Source organism: Psammomys obesus, unplaced genomic scaffold (assembly GCF_907164565.1).
Source record: "Psammomys obesus unplaced genomic scaffold, mPsaObe1.curated_primary_1811, whole genome shotgun sequence".
NCBI lineage: Eukaryota > Metazoa > Chordata > Mammalia > Rodentia > Muridae > Psammomys > Psammomys obesus.
In genome coordinates, this window is record NW_026591872.1 from 11987524 (window position 1) to 12003364 (window position 15841).

At 38.9% G+C, this 15841-nt stretch overlaps 1 pseudogene; it reads left to right on the forward strand.

Moving 5' to 3' along the window:
* The window catches only part of LOC129680525 (60S acidic ribosomal protein P0-like), an 18216-nt pseudogene extending 3563 nt beyond the window's left edge, over positions 1–14653 (forward strand).
* Positions 14654–15841: the final 1188 nt, after the last annotated feature.

Here is a 15841-nt window from a genome sequence, read left to right on the forward strand (position 1 = left end):
AAAGAAAGAAAGAAAGAAAGAAAGAAAGAAAGAAAGAAAGAAAGAAAATTGGACCTTGGAGTTCCTTTCCTAACTGATTTGGGATCAGGGATAAAGAAAAAAAAAAAAAAACTGTGTGTCTATGTTAAGGTACCAATCAAAACAAAAAGAGACAGAATATAAAGGAGCTGACATGACAGCTCCAGAACTGAGCAGCAGGATCCAGTTGTTGAAACAGAGAAATACACCCTGCCCTGCTGCCTTTGCTGCTGAGTTTAACAAGACTGGAGGACAGCAGCTTCAGCATAACCTTGAAAGCTGCTGGTTTCAGTGGCACCTGGGAGAAATGGTCATCAGGGTGACACATGGAACCAAGCTGCAGAAGGTGCTGAGACTGGCAGAATGCTTATGCTTCAAGGTGCTAGAAACAGCAATAAAGGGAAAGGCAGTATTTGACTGAAAAGAACTAAGATTTCTCAAAAAAATTTAAATGTCAAAGGCTGTGAAATGTATCTGGATCAAGAAAAGGCTCTGGTGTGTGATTTTCTTCTCAAACTCTTGAAGAGAAATGAAATGCCAGATGTATTGTGGAAATTGAACAAGATACCATATAGCAATGGGTGGGTAAGGGAATAAATTGAAGTGATAGTGGAGCAAGGAAAGGCTATCCTCTCTCACGGAAACTGATGATATCATATTTAAGAGAAGTAGAGTATAAAGATGAAAGGAGGATGGGTTAAATATAGCCAGATACATAATGTTCAGATAAAACCACTCTGTCAATGTTCAGAGAAAGCCAGAAAGACTGAAATAAGACAATGTTAAGTTATAAGTCTAGAAGCCAAAGGGAAATAAGTTAGGAACAAAATTCTGTAAGAGGCACGAATTCTTGGCTTTTTTCTTTTTTTTTATTTTTTTTTTCTGTAGAAAGAAAAAAAGCACAGAAAGTATTAAGGGAAAGAAAATAAATCTCAGCAGAAAAAAGCTGGAAAGTTATGAAACTAAAAGAGTCATATAGAATCATCCTAATGAGAACCATTGAGGTAGGTGCCTGGAATAGGAAGCTCACATAGTGCTTACAAGAAGGTAGGTGGTTACAGCAAGAAAAAGCATTAGCTTACTTATCAGAGAGCTATCAACTCATGTCTCAGCCATGAACTTCACTAGCTTGATGGCACAATAGAAATTATCTCATCTTTCTGAGATCTGAATTCTTCATGTGTAAAATAATAATGATAATGGTGTCTCCAACAGAAGAATATAGGAAGAAGCTTATAATAGAATAATACACAGAAAAGGAGCTGAACCACTTGCTATTCCTTCAGAGGGCCTATGTTCAATTCCTAGCATCCACATGGTGGCTCAAAAACATTTTTAACTCCAGTCCAAGGGAATCTGATGCTCTTTTCTGTATTTCACAAGCACAAGGCACAGAGATGATGCACATACACATATGCAGTAAAAATAATCATACATATGAAAACAATAAAATGAAAAATAATATACAGAAACATTCCTTGAATAAAAGTGGTGCTCAATAAATGTAGAGATATCAATGCAGACAATGTTTACTAAAATTGTATCAATAATAACACCATATGGTAGGATTATGAGAGAGATCTTTATTTTCTCTGTTTAGTTTCATTTTTATGTTTAGCTTTTTTGAAGTATAACTGGGCTATAATAACTAAATGTATAAATATATGACTTACGGGCTGGGGAGACAGGCCAGTGGGAAAGCACTTGACATACAAATGTAAGAAACTAAGATGAAATCCTCCAAACCCAGATCATCTTGGTAGTACAAGCCTGTATTTCAAGTGTTCCTATTATTAGATGGGAGGCAGAAAGGGAAATCCCTGGAAGTTTACAGAGTTCCTAAATATGAACACAGTTGTAAACAACAGAAGAGAGACCCTGGTTTTAATTAAAGTATAATATTAGGATAAACATCTGGGGTTTCCCTCTGACCTTCACATGTACATCATACATATCATGCAGACAAAATGTGACACAATTATATGTTGCACATGAACTATAAATAAAATATACAGTGTGATTTTTTGTTATTATTATTATTTACCATGTATTCACTTTGTGCTGAAGTTGTAGCCTCCTCCCTCAGCTCCTCCTGGTCCCACACTCCCTCCCTGTTCCCTTCCCCTGCCCCAGTCCACTGATAGGAGAAGTCCTCCTCCCCTACTGTCTAACCCTAGCCTATCAGGACTGCCTGAATCCTCTTCCTCTGTGGGCTGGCTAGGTAACCCACTAGGAACAAGTAATCAAGAAGCAGGCAACCAGGGATGATCCAAGATGGCGGCCTGGGGAGGACACTGTGTCTGATGAGCAGAACAGCAGTGACTGCACAGCAACCAACAGACCAAATTCTGGGCCCTAAAACACCAGCATTTTTCCCCAGGTGATAGGAAACCACACAGTGTGGGAAGCAATTGGGTTCATATCATCCAGCTAAAACCTGGAAGAATTCATGGGTCCCAGGAGGAGCTCAGTCACCAGCCAAGAACCACATACCTGAGTGTTCTTATTACCATCCCAGACTGAACTGTGGGCACCACAACACCAGAGGCTTGGATTTCCAGTGGAGAGAATACACCACGGTGAAGGAAGCAAACAGAACTGACTTTAGGTCACCCAGACAATCCCTGGAAAATGTCCTGGGGTCCAGCGAGCACTCAGCCACCAGCCCAGACAACTGCCTGGGTGTCAAACTCACCTTCACACACAAAATTGTGGGCCCCACGGAACTAGAGACTGGGTTTCCCCATTCAGAGGAAACCCCACAGTGAAGGAAACATCAGCCCTGACCTCAGGGAACACAGCCGACATCTCCTCTGCCCTCCTCAAAAAGTTCTCTAGAAAAATTCCAGGGTTTCTGCAGGTGCCCAGTCACCAGTGCTGAGCCACACACCTGTGCCTGTGTGCTTTACTCACCATCGCAGATGGAACTGTGAACACCAAAACACTACAGACTTGGTCTCCATGTTGGGAGGAAAGCCCACAGTAGGGGAAGCATCAGGTCGGACCATAGGACACCCAGTTCTGGAAAAGTATCTGGGTTCCCAAAGGCTCAAGGCTCTAAACTCCTGCAGAATGCATGAGTGCTACACTCACCTGCCCACTGTTTACCACTTGGGTACTGAACTCCAACCTCAGGCCTACAGAAGCCTGACATCCACAGGTTTAGTTGCCAGATGCTGCTCCAAGAGACAGCCAGTTATCTCTACTAAACTGACCAAAATGCAGGGATCTCTGGTTCTTCAAAAGGGTTGTGCCCAGAAAACACAGTGTAAGAGCAGGGGCAGCAGCTCATTAAATTAGGAGCAAGAAACTCAGCAGCAGGGCAGCTGTCTCGAGAACTTCTGGTGAGAGGAGAGCTCCCCTGACTACCAAAGACTACAGATACCATTCAGGTCCATATATTAGATGTGAACTATGAGAATTCTTGAAAAGCACAGGCCATTTGGTGACCATTCCCAAAAAACTGAAGAGGCCTCCTTCAGGAAATATCATCTTCCTACCAAGGGGATTCTCCCCACCCCAGGATTCTAGGAAGTAAAAGAAACTAACAGCCAAGACCTGACACAGCCCTGTGGGTAGAGGGCAGCATAAAATCTCAACTAACAAAAGTCAAAGCAATAGGGTATCTCCAGAACCCAGTTATCCAGGACACCCTATCATCAGTGAAATTCAAGATGACCTTACATCTATGCTTATGAGGAGGATAGTAGAGGAAACAAATAAATTGTGTAAAGAAATAGAGGAAGATAGAGTCAAACAGATTAGGGCAATCTGTAAAGAAATAGAGGAAAATAAATATAAACAGATTATGGCCATCTGTACAGAAATACAGGAAGATGCAGCCAAACATTTTGTGGCCTTCAGACAGGAAATAATTAAATCACTGAAGGAAACAGAGGAATGTTCAAAAAAACAGGTAATGGAATAGAAGGAAAATAGAGACAGGTGAAAAAAATTAAAAAAAGGTGCAAAATCTGAAGAAAGAATTGAAAAATTAAAGAAAGGACAAATGGAGAAAATCATGGGGAGGAAAGACATAGGAAAGAAAACAGGAACTACAGAGCTAAGCATAACCAACAGACTACAAGAGATGGAAGAAAGAATCTCAAGCGTGGAAGATATAATGTAAGAAATTGATGGATCTATCAGAGAAAATGTTAAATCCAAAAAATTACAAACACAAACCGTCCAAGAAATCTAAGACAACATGAAAAGACAAAACCTAAGAATAATAAGAATAGAGGAAAAAGAAGATTCCGGTCTCCATGGAATCTCCAGAAAATATTTTCAACAAATCATAGAAAATTTCTCCAATTTAAAGGAGAGACCTATAAGCATACAAGAGGCCTACAGAACACCTAATAAATTAGACCAGAAAATAAAATCCTCCTGCCACATAATAAATAAACAGTAAGTATACAGAACAAAGAAAAAAATACTAAAAGCTGCAAGGAAAAAAGGCCAAGTAAGATGCAATGGCAAACCCATCAGAATCACTGACTCCTCAACAGAGACTATGAAAGCCAGAGGGGCCTGGAAGGATATCATGCAAACCCTAAGAGAACACAGAGGCTACTATACCCAGAAAAACTCTTAGTCATCATGGATGGAGAAAACAAGATATTCAATATCAAACAAATTTAACTAATACCTACCCACAAATCCAGCCTTACAGAAGATACTGGAAGGAAAAATACAACCCAGAAAAGCTAACTACATTCAGAAAAACAGGAAAAATATTACCTCACTACAGCAAAACTAAAAGTAGCCAGCCACACAAACATACTACCACAAACAACAGCAATAAAAAAAAAAAATCTAACAGCCACTGGTCATTAATCTCTCTCAACATCAATATACTCCACCATCCAATTAAAAGACACAGACTAACAGAATGGATGCATAAACAAGACCCAACAATCTGTTGCATACAACTTAACACACCTAGGTCAGAAAGACAGACATTGCCTGAGAGTAAGGGGCTGGAAGACAATTTTCCAAGCAAATGGACCCAAGAAGCAAGCAAGAGTAGCCATTCTAATATCTAATAAAATAGATTTTCACCCAAAATTAATCAAAAGTGATGAGGAAGGTCACTTCATACTCATCAAAGGAAAACTCCACTAAGAAGACATCACAATTCTGAACATCTATGTCCCAAATACAAGAGCACTCACATTTGTAAAAGAAACATTAATAAAACTGAAACCACACATAGATCTCCACACATTAATAGTGAGAGACTTCAACACCCCACTCTCAACAAAGGACAAGTCAACAAAACAGAAATTAAACAAAGAAACAATGACTCTAACAAAGGTCATGAATCAAATGTACCTAACAGACATTTACAGAACCTTTCTCGCAAACACAAAACAATTTACCTTCTTTTCAGCATCTCATGGAACCTTTTCTAAAATATACCATATGTTGGTCACAAAGCAAGCCTCAACAGATACAAGAAGATTGAAATAAGCCCTTATATCCCATCTGACCACCACGGCCACCACGGACTAAAGCTGGACCTCAACAACAAAATCAGAAATAGCAAAAAGCCTATACAAACATGGAAAGTGAACAACTCGCTACTCAAGGGGAGCTCGGTCAGGGAAGAAAAAAAGAAATTAAAGTCTTTCTATAATTCAATGAAAATGAAAGTACAACATACCCAAACTTATGGGACACAATGAAAGCAAGGCTAAGAGGAAAGTTCATAGCACTATGTGCCTTCAAGAAGAAATTTGAAACATCTCATACAAGCAACTTAATGGCTCACCTAAAAGCCCTAGGGAGGGGGGAAAAAGCAGACACACTTGAGAGGAGTAGACTGCTGAAAATAATCAAGCTCAGGGCTGAAATCAATAAATTAGAAACAAAACAAGTCAAAGAATCAATGAAACCAATAGCTGGTTCTTTGACAAAATAAATAAGATATACAAACCCCTAGCTAAACTAACTAAAAGGCAGAGAGACACTATCTAAATCAACTAAATTTGAAAATTTAAATAAAATGGACAATTTTCTTGATTGATTCCACTTAGCTAAATGAAGATCAGGTAAATAAATTAAATAGTCATACATCCTCTAAGGAAATAGAAGCTGCCATCAAGTCTCTCATCAAAAAAAAAAAAAAAAAAAAAGAAAAGAAAAGAAAAGAAAAAAAGCCCAGGCCAGATGGTTTCAGCACAGAATTCTACCAGACCTTCAAAAAAGAGCTAACACCAATGCTCTTCAAGCTATTCCACAAAATAGAAACAAAAGGAACATTACCAAACTCATTCTATGAAGCCACAGTCACCTTGATACCTAAACTTCACAAAGACCCAACAAATAAAGAGAATTTCAGGCCAATCTCCATAATGAACATTGATAAAAAATACTCAACAAAATACTTGCAAACCAAATCCGAGAACACATGAAAGATATCATCCACTATGACCAAGTATGCTTCATCCCACATATGCAGTGGTGTTTCAATATACAGAAACCCCCATCAATGTAATCCACCATAAAAACAAAGTGAAAGAAAAACCACATGATAATCTCCTTTGAGGCTGAAATATCATTTGACAAGATCCAATATTCATTTATGTTTAATGTCCTGAAGAGATCAGGAACACAAGGCACATACCTAAACAGTAAAGGTAATATACAGAAAACCATAGGCCAACATCAAACTAAATGGAGAGAAACTTAAATCAACCCCACTGAAATCAGGGACAAGGCAAGGCTGCCCAACTCTCCACATCTCTTCAACGTAGTTCTTGTAGTCCTTGCTAGAGCATTAAGGCAATTAAAGGAAATCAAGGAGATTTAGTTCAGAGGGGAAGAAGTCAGAGTATCATTCTTTGCGCTTGATATGATAGTATACATGAGTGACCACAAAACTTCTACCGAGGAACTCCTAGAGCTGATAAACACCTTCAGCCAATTGGCTGGATAAAAAATTAACTCAAAAAATCAGTAGCCCTCCTGTATACAAAGGACAAATGGGCTAATAAAATACTAGGGAAACAACATCCTTCACAATAGCCACAAAGGACATAAAGTATTTTGGTGTAACTCTAACCAAGTAAGTCAAAGATTTGTATGGAAAAAAAAAACTTCCACTCTCTGAAGAAAGAAATAGAAGAAGATATCAGAATATGGACAGATCCCCCATGTTCATGACTTTGCAGGATTAACATAGTAAAAGTGGCCATCTTACCAATAGCAATCTACAAATTCAATGCAATTTCCATCAAATCAACACAATTGTTTACATACAGACCTTGAAAGAAAATTTTTCGGCTTCTTATGGAATAACAAGAAACCCAGAATCACTTACAAAAATCTTATAAAATAAAAGATCTTCTGGAGGTATCACCATTCCTGATCTCAAGCTGTTCTATACAGCAACAGTAACAAAATACATGGTATTGGCATAGAAACCAGCTAAACTCAGAACCAAACTTTGGGCAGAGTTCAGGGAATCTTATGAAAGAAGGGGGAGATAGAAAGACCTGGAGTGCCCAAGAGCTCCACAAGGAGAGCAACAGAACCAAAAAAAAAATCTGGGCACAGGGTTCTTTTCTGAGACTGATACTCCAAAGAAGGACCATGAATTGAGATAACCTAGAACCCCTGTACAGATGTAGTCCATGGCAGCTCAGTGTTCAGCAGAGTTCCCTATTACTGGGAACAGGAACTCATTCTGACATGAACTCAGGGGCTGGTTCTTTGATCACTTTCCCCTGAGAGTTTAGCAACCTTACCAGACCACAGAGGAAGACAATAAAGCCAGTCCTTATAGACCTGATAAACTAGGGTCAGATGGAAGGGAAGGAGGACCTCCTCTATCAGTGGACTGGGAGAGGGCCATAAGAAAAGAAGAGCAAGGGAGGATGAGATCAGGAGGTGATAAGAGAGGGGGCTACATCTAGGATACAAACTGAATATACTCTAATATTAATTAATTTAAAAAGGTTAGTTTTGGAGGCAGGTTGACAATAAATCATTTTTAAAAGAAATCTAAAAAAGAAAGGAAGAAAGAAAGAAAGAAAGAAAGGAAGGAAGGAAGGAAGGAAGGAAGGAAGGAAGGAAGGAAGGAAGGAAGGAAGGAAGAAAGAAAGAAGATGCAGGCAACCAAGCTCATATCAGAGACTGTTTCTTTTCCTCTTACTAGGGAACCCACATGGAGACAGAGCTGTCTATGAGCTACATCTGATCAGGGGACTATGTCTTATCTATGCATTGTCTTTGGTTGATGTATAAGTCTCTGTAGTCCCCCCTGGGTCCAGCATTTTTGGCTTTGTTGGTTTCCTTGTGGGGCAGGTGTCCCCTCTGGGTCCTTCTATATCCCCCTTCTTCCATAAGACTACCTGAGCTCTGTCCAAAGTTTAACTGTGAGTCTCTGCATCTGTTCGGATCCCCTGCTAGCAAGAGTCTTTCAGAGGCCCTCTATTTTAGGCAGCCCAACTCTTCCCTTTCTTCTACCGCTTCCAGTGTCTATCCTGTTTTCCCTTCTGAATGAGAATTATGCATGCTCTCTAGGGTCCTCCTTGTTGCTTGGCTTCTTTAAGTCTGTAGATTTTAGTGTGTTTGTCCTATATTATATGACTGATATCCATTTAAAAGTGAGTATATATCATGATGTCTTTCTGCTTCTAGGTTACCTCACTTAGGATGATCTTTTCCAATTCCATCCATTTGGCTAGAAATTTCGTGATGTCCTTGTTTTTAATAGCTGAGCAGTATTCCATTATGTAAATATATCACAATTTCGGTATCCATTCTTTAGTTGAGGGACATCCAAATTATTTCCAGATTCTGGCTATTACAAATAAATCTGCTATAAACACAGTTGAGCAAATGTCCTTGTATTACAGTGGAACATCTCTTGGGTATAAGTCCAGGAGTGGTATAGCTGGGTTTTGAGTTAGGGCTATTTCCACTTTTCTGAGAAAGAGCCATAATGTTTTCCAAAGTGGTTGTACAAGTTTACATTCCCAGCAGCAATGAAGGAAGGTTCCAGTTTCTCCACATCCTCTCCTGCTTGTTTTATAACTTGAGTTTTTTATCTTACCCATTCTTATGAGTGTGAGATGGAATCTCGGAGTACATTTCTCTGATGACTAAGGATGTTGAGCGTTTTTTAAAGTATTTCTCCACCATCACCCTCCAAACTTCTTTATGTCAGTAAAGCACTGATCTGCTTGTAGCTTGTGTTTCTGTCTTATTTCTTGAATGCACCTTTAAAGCAATATTTTATGACCAGGTATAGCCATGCATGCCAGTAATCCCAGAAGTCAGGTGGAAGAAGAGGATTGGGAGTTCAAGATCATCTTCATAGCGGGGTGGGTTGTTGCTTGGTTGTGAGCCACCATGTTCTTTCTGGGAATTGAAATCATGACCCTGGAAAAGCAGTCAAGTGCTCTTTACCACTGAGTCCCCAAAATATACTTTAATAGCTGGCATTTGCTGTTTATTGGCAACTGAGATAACAACTCACTGCATTGCTCAAGACCCTAGTGTTTTTATTTACCGTTTGAAAAGTCCCAGGAATTACAATCATTACACAATTGCAGAAATTATCTGCAATTGGCAAAACCATGCTCCTGCTAGACTTCAATGCAAATCATAGTCAGTGGCTATGAAGCAGCCACATATCCCCACACCTAGGATTAAAATGAAAATATATAATGTATAATATAACAGATAATATTTCTGTGTTTTTTAAGGAAACCAAATTCCAAATTTCTCACTACACAGGTCCAATCTTCTGTCAGTCTTGTCAAGGTACAAAGCTACGGTAAGATCAAGCAGCTATAACATTTTGGCAGCATGAAACACTGCTATCTTTCTCTGTTTCTTACATTCTTTCTATCTCCTTTCCCCAAGATATTCCCTAAGCCTTGAAGTGGATGATGTAGATATCCTACTTATGGCTGACTGTTCACCTATTATTTAGTCTCAGTATTTTGACCTTTATTGGCCACTGAAAAAGGAAGTATCTTTGACTACAGCTTAGAGCAGCACCAATCTGTGGATATAAACATAATTAGAAGGCAATTGGATTGGAACAACATGACTATTTGACAAAACAACAGTAATACCTTCCCCACTATGGCCTATGACCTCCCCAGTACTCAGCTTCTCACCAGTTTTACTGTAATGGTTAGTTACCTTATAAAAGAGTTACTATCATTGCACCAATGACTTGTCAGTTTTGTTGCACACAGTTCTATAGCTGACTAATATTGTTGATGACATTTCTTCTCCAGAATACTGAATAACACCATCTGGCCAGCACATGGGAAGTTTCTAGTCAACTCCAGTTTGATTTCTCTATGTCCTAAGACCAATAGACCAGTATATGTGGCATCTTCAACAAAAGATTATTATTATTATTATTATTATTAACAACAACAACAATTCATTCACTTTGTATCCTGATTGTAGCACCCTCCTTCATTTCCTTCTGGTCCCACCCTCCCTCCCTCTTCTCCTCCTATGTTCCAACCTTAGTCCACTAGTAGAAGAAGTCCTCCTCCTTTACTATCTAATCCTAGCCTATCAGGTTCCATCAGGACTGCCTGGATCCTCTTCCTCTGTGGGCTGGCTAAGCTCACCAGTCCTGATTGTACTTTTTCAGGTAGTTCAATAAAAATTAACCTGTGTAAACTTTAGTAACTATCATCACCATAATAGAGTTACAGAACTACTGGTTGCTTATTTTTTTTAAAAATGTATCATTTTGCTTTTCAGAGAAAAATCTGAATACAAGCATTAGTATTTTTCATTTTAAAAACTTTTGTGGCAGATGGTTAACAGGCACTAACGTGTGTGTGTGTGTGTGTGTGTGTGTGTGTGTGTGTGTGTGTGTCTGTGTGTCTGTGTGTGTGTGTGTGTGTGTAAGAGAGAGAGTCTGCATATGTGTGTGTGTGTGTGTGTGTGTGTGTGTGTGTACAAAAATGTTTCAGGTGCTAGAAACCATAGGTAGAAATTCATAATTGAAGTACCTTCAATTAAGACCTTGTCTTTATGTCTTTTCAAGTCAAGCTCTGGATCTAAAAATCTCACCTAAACATGTCAAATTAGACAAATATCAAAGGGATTTGAGCAAGGAAGATGTTGCAGAATATTGCTAGTCATTGCACTGTCAGGAATCTTGGTGTAAAATGTAGACTCTCAGACATCACTTAGAACAACAGAATCTTAATATGTAATCATCTTGGTCATCCATATACATGATATATATATATACATATATGTATATATACATATACATATATACTTAAAATGTTTCATTCTTCAGACATGGTACAAAAAGATTAAAATAGAAAATGACAGTACAATTCTGTAATCCCAGCTACATGGGAGGCTAAGGCAGGAAGATTACAGTTAAGGCCTGTCAAGGCTATACAGTGAGTTCAAGGGCAACTGCTTAGGGATCTTAGTGACACTGTCTCAAAATATAAATAAATAAATAAATAAATGAATAAATAAATAAATAAATAAGAGCCAAGCATGCAGTTCACTGTTTGAACTCTTATCTAACAAATGTGAGGCTTTAGTTTCACTCCGTATTTTCATAAACAATAAGATCATATATGTTTTAAGCATATTGTTTCCTTATACAAAAAAGAATAAGCAAAGCTAATTATAGCATGAGATTAGATATCAGATTACAAAAGAATATTTTTAGGAGAGAAAATGAACATGAAAAACAGTAACTAATTTGGTGGAGTGAAGAAGCTCATAACTTAAAATATGCACTGAGAATTTTTGTAAAAAGATACTCAATAAGCTTGAAACTTGGAGTCATCATTTTTGGCAAAGAGAAGGGGCAAAAGCAAATGAGAAATGAATTGGAAATATATGTGTGAATATTCATAGTTTACTCTCATATATGCAGATGCAACTTGTATTCACAGAAAAATCATTAGACAAGACCTACTTCATAAGCCAAAAGCTGCATATTACTAAAAACTCTAGCATTTCTTCAAAATCAGGGAAAGTAAGTGAGATGACAAATAAGCATGAATTACAAAGTCAAATATTGGTTGACGAATCTTTGAATACTAATGTATAAGCCTTCTTGTACATTCTGAGCAAAATGCATTACAACGAGATTATTGCCACTCAATAAAAAAATTGGAATTAAGTTTCCTAGATAAATAGAGCTTGAAAGAAAAGGTGTCCACATAACAATATCTGGGGTCTCCAGTGGACCGCTTGAACATTCCACAGTGGATGCCTCTGTACTGCACACTCTGCTTATTCACAGAAATCATGAACTAAGGATTTTGCTCATCAAACAGGTAGCCATAATCACTAGATTACTGAGGAAAGCTCTTGAATATGAGAAAAAAAATGAAAAAGTGAAAGAAACTTCACAAAAAGAATAAATGAGGAAAATATTACAAGATTTAAAATAGTATCAGACCCATAAAACAAATGTAAAATGTTATTTAGAAAAAAAAGTAAAAAAAATACATTTAATTAAATTTGAAACTCAAGAAAAATAAACAATCTTATGCAAAATGAAGCTAAAGAACTTAGTGAAATAACAATTCAATATAGAATGTGGGAAATTTAAGGTAAAAGAATATCCAAAATAGTATAATAGTAATAAGAATTTTAAAAAACAGAAAATATTAACCATTTACTGTCAATACAAGCAGTGTAATAATCTAAATCATTGCCAGTTTTATAAAATAGAAAAATTGAATTAGAAGGAAAGAAAATTAGAAATTAACAGTATAAAATAATTTCTTGGACTTTTAGGACATGAGTCTACTTATTAATATTAAACAGGACAGCAGAGTGTCTAACATAATGACAATAAAAAGGCCTAATGCCAAAATAGAGCATTGAAACCTCAAAATATCACAGAATAAAACAAGATAGTTTAAAATTTGTCACAAGGAAAGAGAAAGGAGTATTACATTCATAGAAATCAGAGGGATCAAGGATTCCATAAGAAGACCTAGAGTCAACTAACCTGGGCAAAGGGGGCTCACAGGAACTGAAAAACCAACCAAAGCACATGCATGGACTGTTCCTAGGCCCCCTGTACATATGTAGAAGATGTGCAGCTTGGTCTTCATGTGGAACCCCCAACAACTGGAAAGGGGTCCTCTCTGACTCTGATGCCGCCCTTTGGATCCCATTCCCCTAACTGGGCTCTCTTATCTGGCCTCAATGAGAGAATGTGCCTAGTCCTGCAGCAAAGTAAGGTGCTAGGGTAAGTTGGTACCCATGTGGGACTTCTCCCTTCCCTGAGGAAGAGAGGAGAGATGGAGGGTGTATGAGGGGGAGGAGCTAGGAGGATAAAAGGGGGCTGCAATCAAGTTGCAAAGTGAATAAATAAATAAAATTTAAAATATCAAAACTCTATGGGAATGTTTTCCTCAAATGCTTTTATTTTAAATTTTTTCAACCTACATAATGAGATAAAATTAGAGAAAGGAATACTTATATGTAATTCACTTAGTTTTCTAGTTACTATCATTCCACTGCATCTGCTCAATTTCAATAAATTTTTAAATGGATTTGTTAATAAGTAAAAAAGATTAGTGAGAAAGGAAACTCCCGAAGTAACAACTGTATAGCAGACTAAAGAAGTAATGAAGTTGCACAGTTGTTTTAAAATGGGGGAGTGTCTTCTTCTGCCAGGCATCTTTCCTAGAGTGACATCATCTTTAAATCCTCTATGGCAATATCTGATACACTGCCATGATGCCTCTGAAATACAGAACAACCCGAAAGTCCAAATATTTCCAAGTGTGTCATTGTGGAAGAAGACAATCTGGGTTCCAAGGAAATCTGCATGTCCTTCCAAGGAGATGCAGTGGTGCTGATGGGCAAGTCCACCATCATATGTCAAGCCAAGAGCAGGCATCTATAAAACAACCCATCTCTGAAGAAACTGTTGCCTCATACCCAAGGAAAATGCATCCTTTGTTTACCAAGGAGGACTTCACCAAAGTCAGAGACATGCTGACCAATAAGATGCCAGCTGGCTCACAAGCTGATGCCAACACCTGTGTTAAATCACTGTGTCAGCCTGGAACACTGGTATTAGGCCCAGAAGGACACCTTACTTCAAGGCCTTAGGCATTTCCACTGAACTCTGCAGGGGTAACATTGAAGTTCCTAGGGATGTGCAATTGATTAAGACTGGAGATAAAGTGGGAACTAGCAAACCCACACCGGTGAACATACTGAATATATAACTCTCTTCCTTCTGCTTTGGACTGATCCTCCAGCAGGTGCTCGACAATGTCAGCATCTAAGTTCCAAAAGTACATGGCATCACAAAGAAAACTTTGTAGTCTGGCTTCCTGGAAGATGTCCTCAATGTTGCCAGTGTTTGGCTGCAGACTGTTTACCCAACTATTGCCTTAGTGCCACACTCTATTAACAATGGATATAAGCAAGCCCTGTCTTGGTCTGTGAAGAAGCTATACCTGCCCACTTGCTGTAAAAAGCCAAGGCATTCTTAGATGATCCATCTGCATCCTTGGCTACTGCCTCTATGGTTTCAGCTATCACTGCTCTTTCAGATGCTACTGCAGCCCCAGCCAAGTTTGACGGCAAGGAAGAGTCCAAAGAGTAAGTTGAGGATATGGGATTTGGTCTCTTTAACTAATCCCCTCAAAGCAACCAACTCAGCCACCTTAAATTAAGAAACATGGAAATAAAGACTTACTTGTCTTAAGAAAGAAACAAAGAAAGGGAAAAAAAGAAAGGATAAAAGAAAGGAAAGGAACAAAAAAGAAAGCAAGAATGAGAGAGAAAGAAAGGGAGGTAGGAAAGAAGGAAAGAGGAAGGAAGGAAGGGAGGAAGGGAGGGAAGGAGGGAGGAAGGAAGGAAGGAAGGAAGGGAGGGAGGGAGGAAGGAAGGAAGGAAGGAAGGAAGGAAGGAAGGAAGGAAGGAAGGAAGGGAAAGAGGGAGAGAAAAAAGGAGGAAGGGAAGAAGAAAAAAAGCAAACAAATATAGGATTAATAACAGAGGAAACAGCTGAAAATGTTGCAGGCAGTCTCTTCCAAAACTAGAATTTGGAAGTACATAATGTAACTATGTACTTTCCTGTGGTTACTTTGGATTTTTGAAGTATGCAAATATTTTACTTTGATTAAAGAAAAGAGACCATGGTTTCTACTCTATTTCCTTCTATTCTTTCCACTAACTACAAAGAAAATCCCTGGAAAGTACATATAAAACATGATAAGCAATGTGGAGATCCAAGATGACGGCAAACAGCACGTACCAAATTGGTGAGTGGAGGGGCAGCTGAACCCAGAACAATGACACTGAGGCTTCCAGGGAGAAAAGGGACAAACAGTGAACTGAGACCATTTGGATTCAGGTCACTTGTGGACTTCTCTGGGACTTCTCCTGGGGACTTCCAGGCACTTCCCCATAACTGCATCCCTACTCCCTCCTTGGCGGAGGCAGTCCACAATGACCACTGCAGAGCATAGTGCTCCACATGCAGTGCCAGCTGCTCTTAGCAAAAAACCCCTGATCGGGATCTGTTACAGAGAGTACTCAATCCCCCCCGGCACTCTCCCTAGACTGGCCTCCATATTCCTTCCCTGGCAGACATGGAGGCCTGCAGAGGCGGCTTGCAACACCCACCACAGAGTGCAGTGCTTAGCCCTCAGTGCCCATGGCTCCTAACACAGTGCACAGTGCCAGTGGGTACCAAGTTCGGTGGCAGCAGCACTACTGAGTTGACGGGTAGCTTATACCCACAATTCTTGGGACAACATTCTCAACATTGAAGCTCCTGTTATGTGGGTCTACTAGGGAAAGCCCAGGGAAACAACTCCTG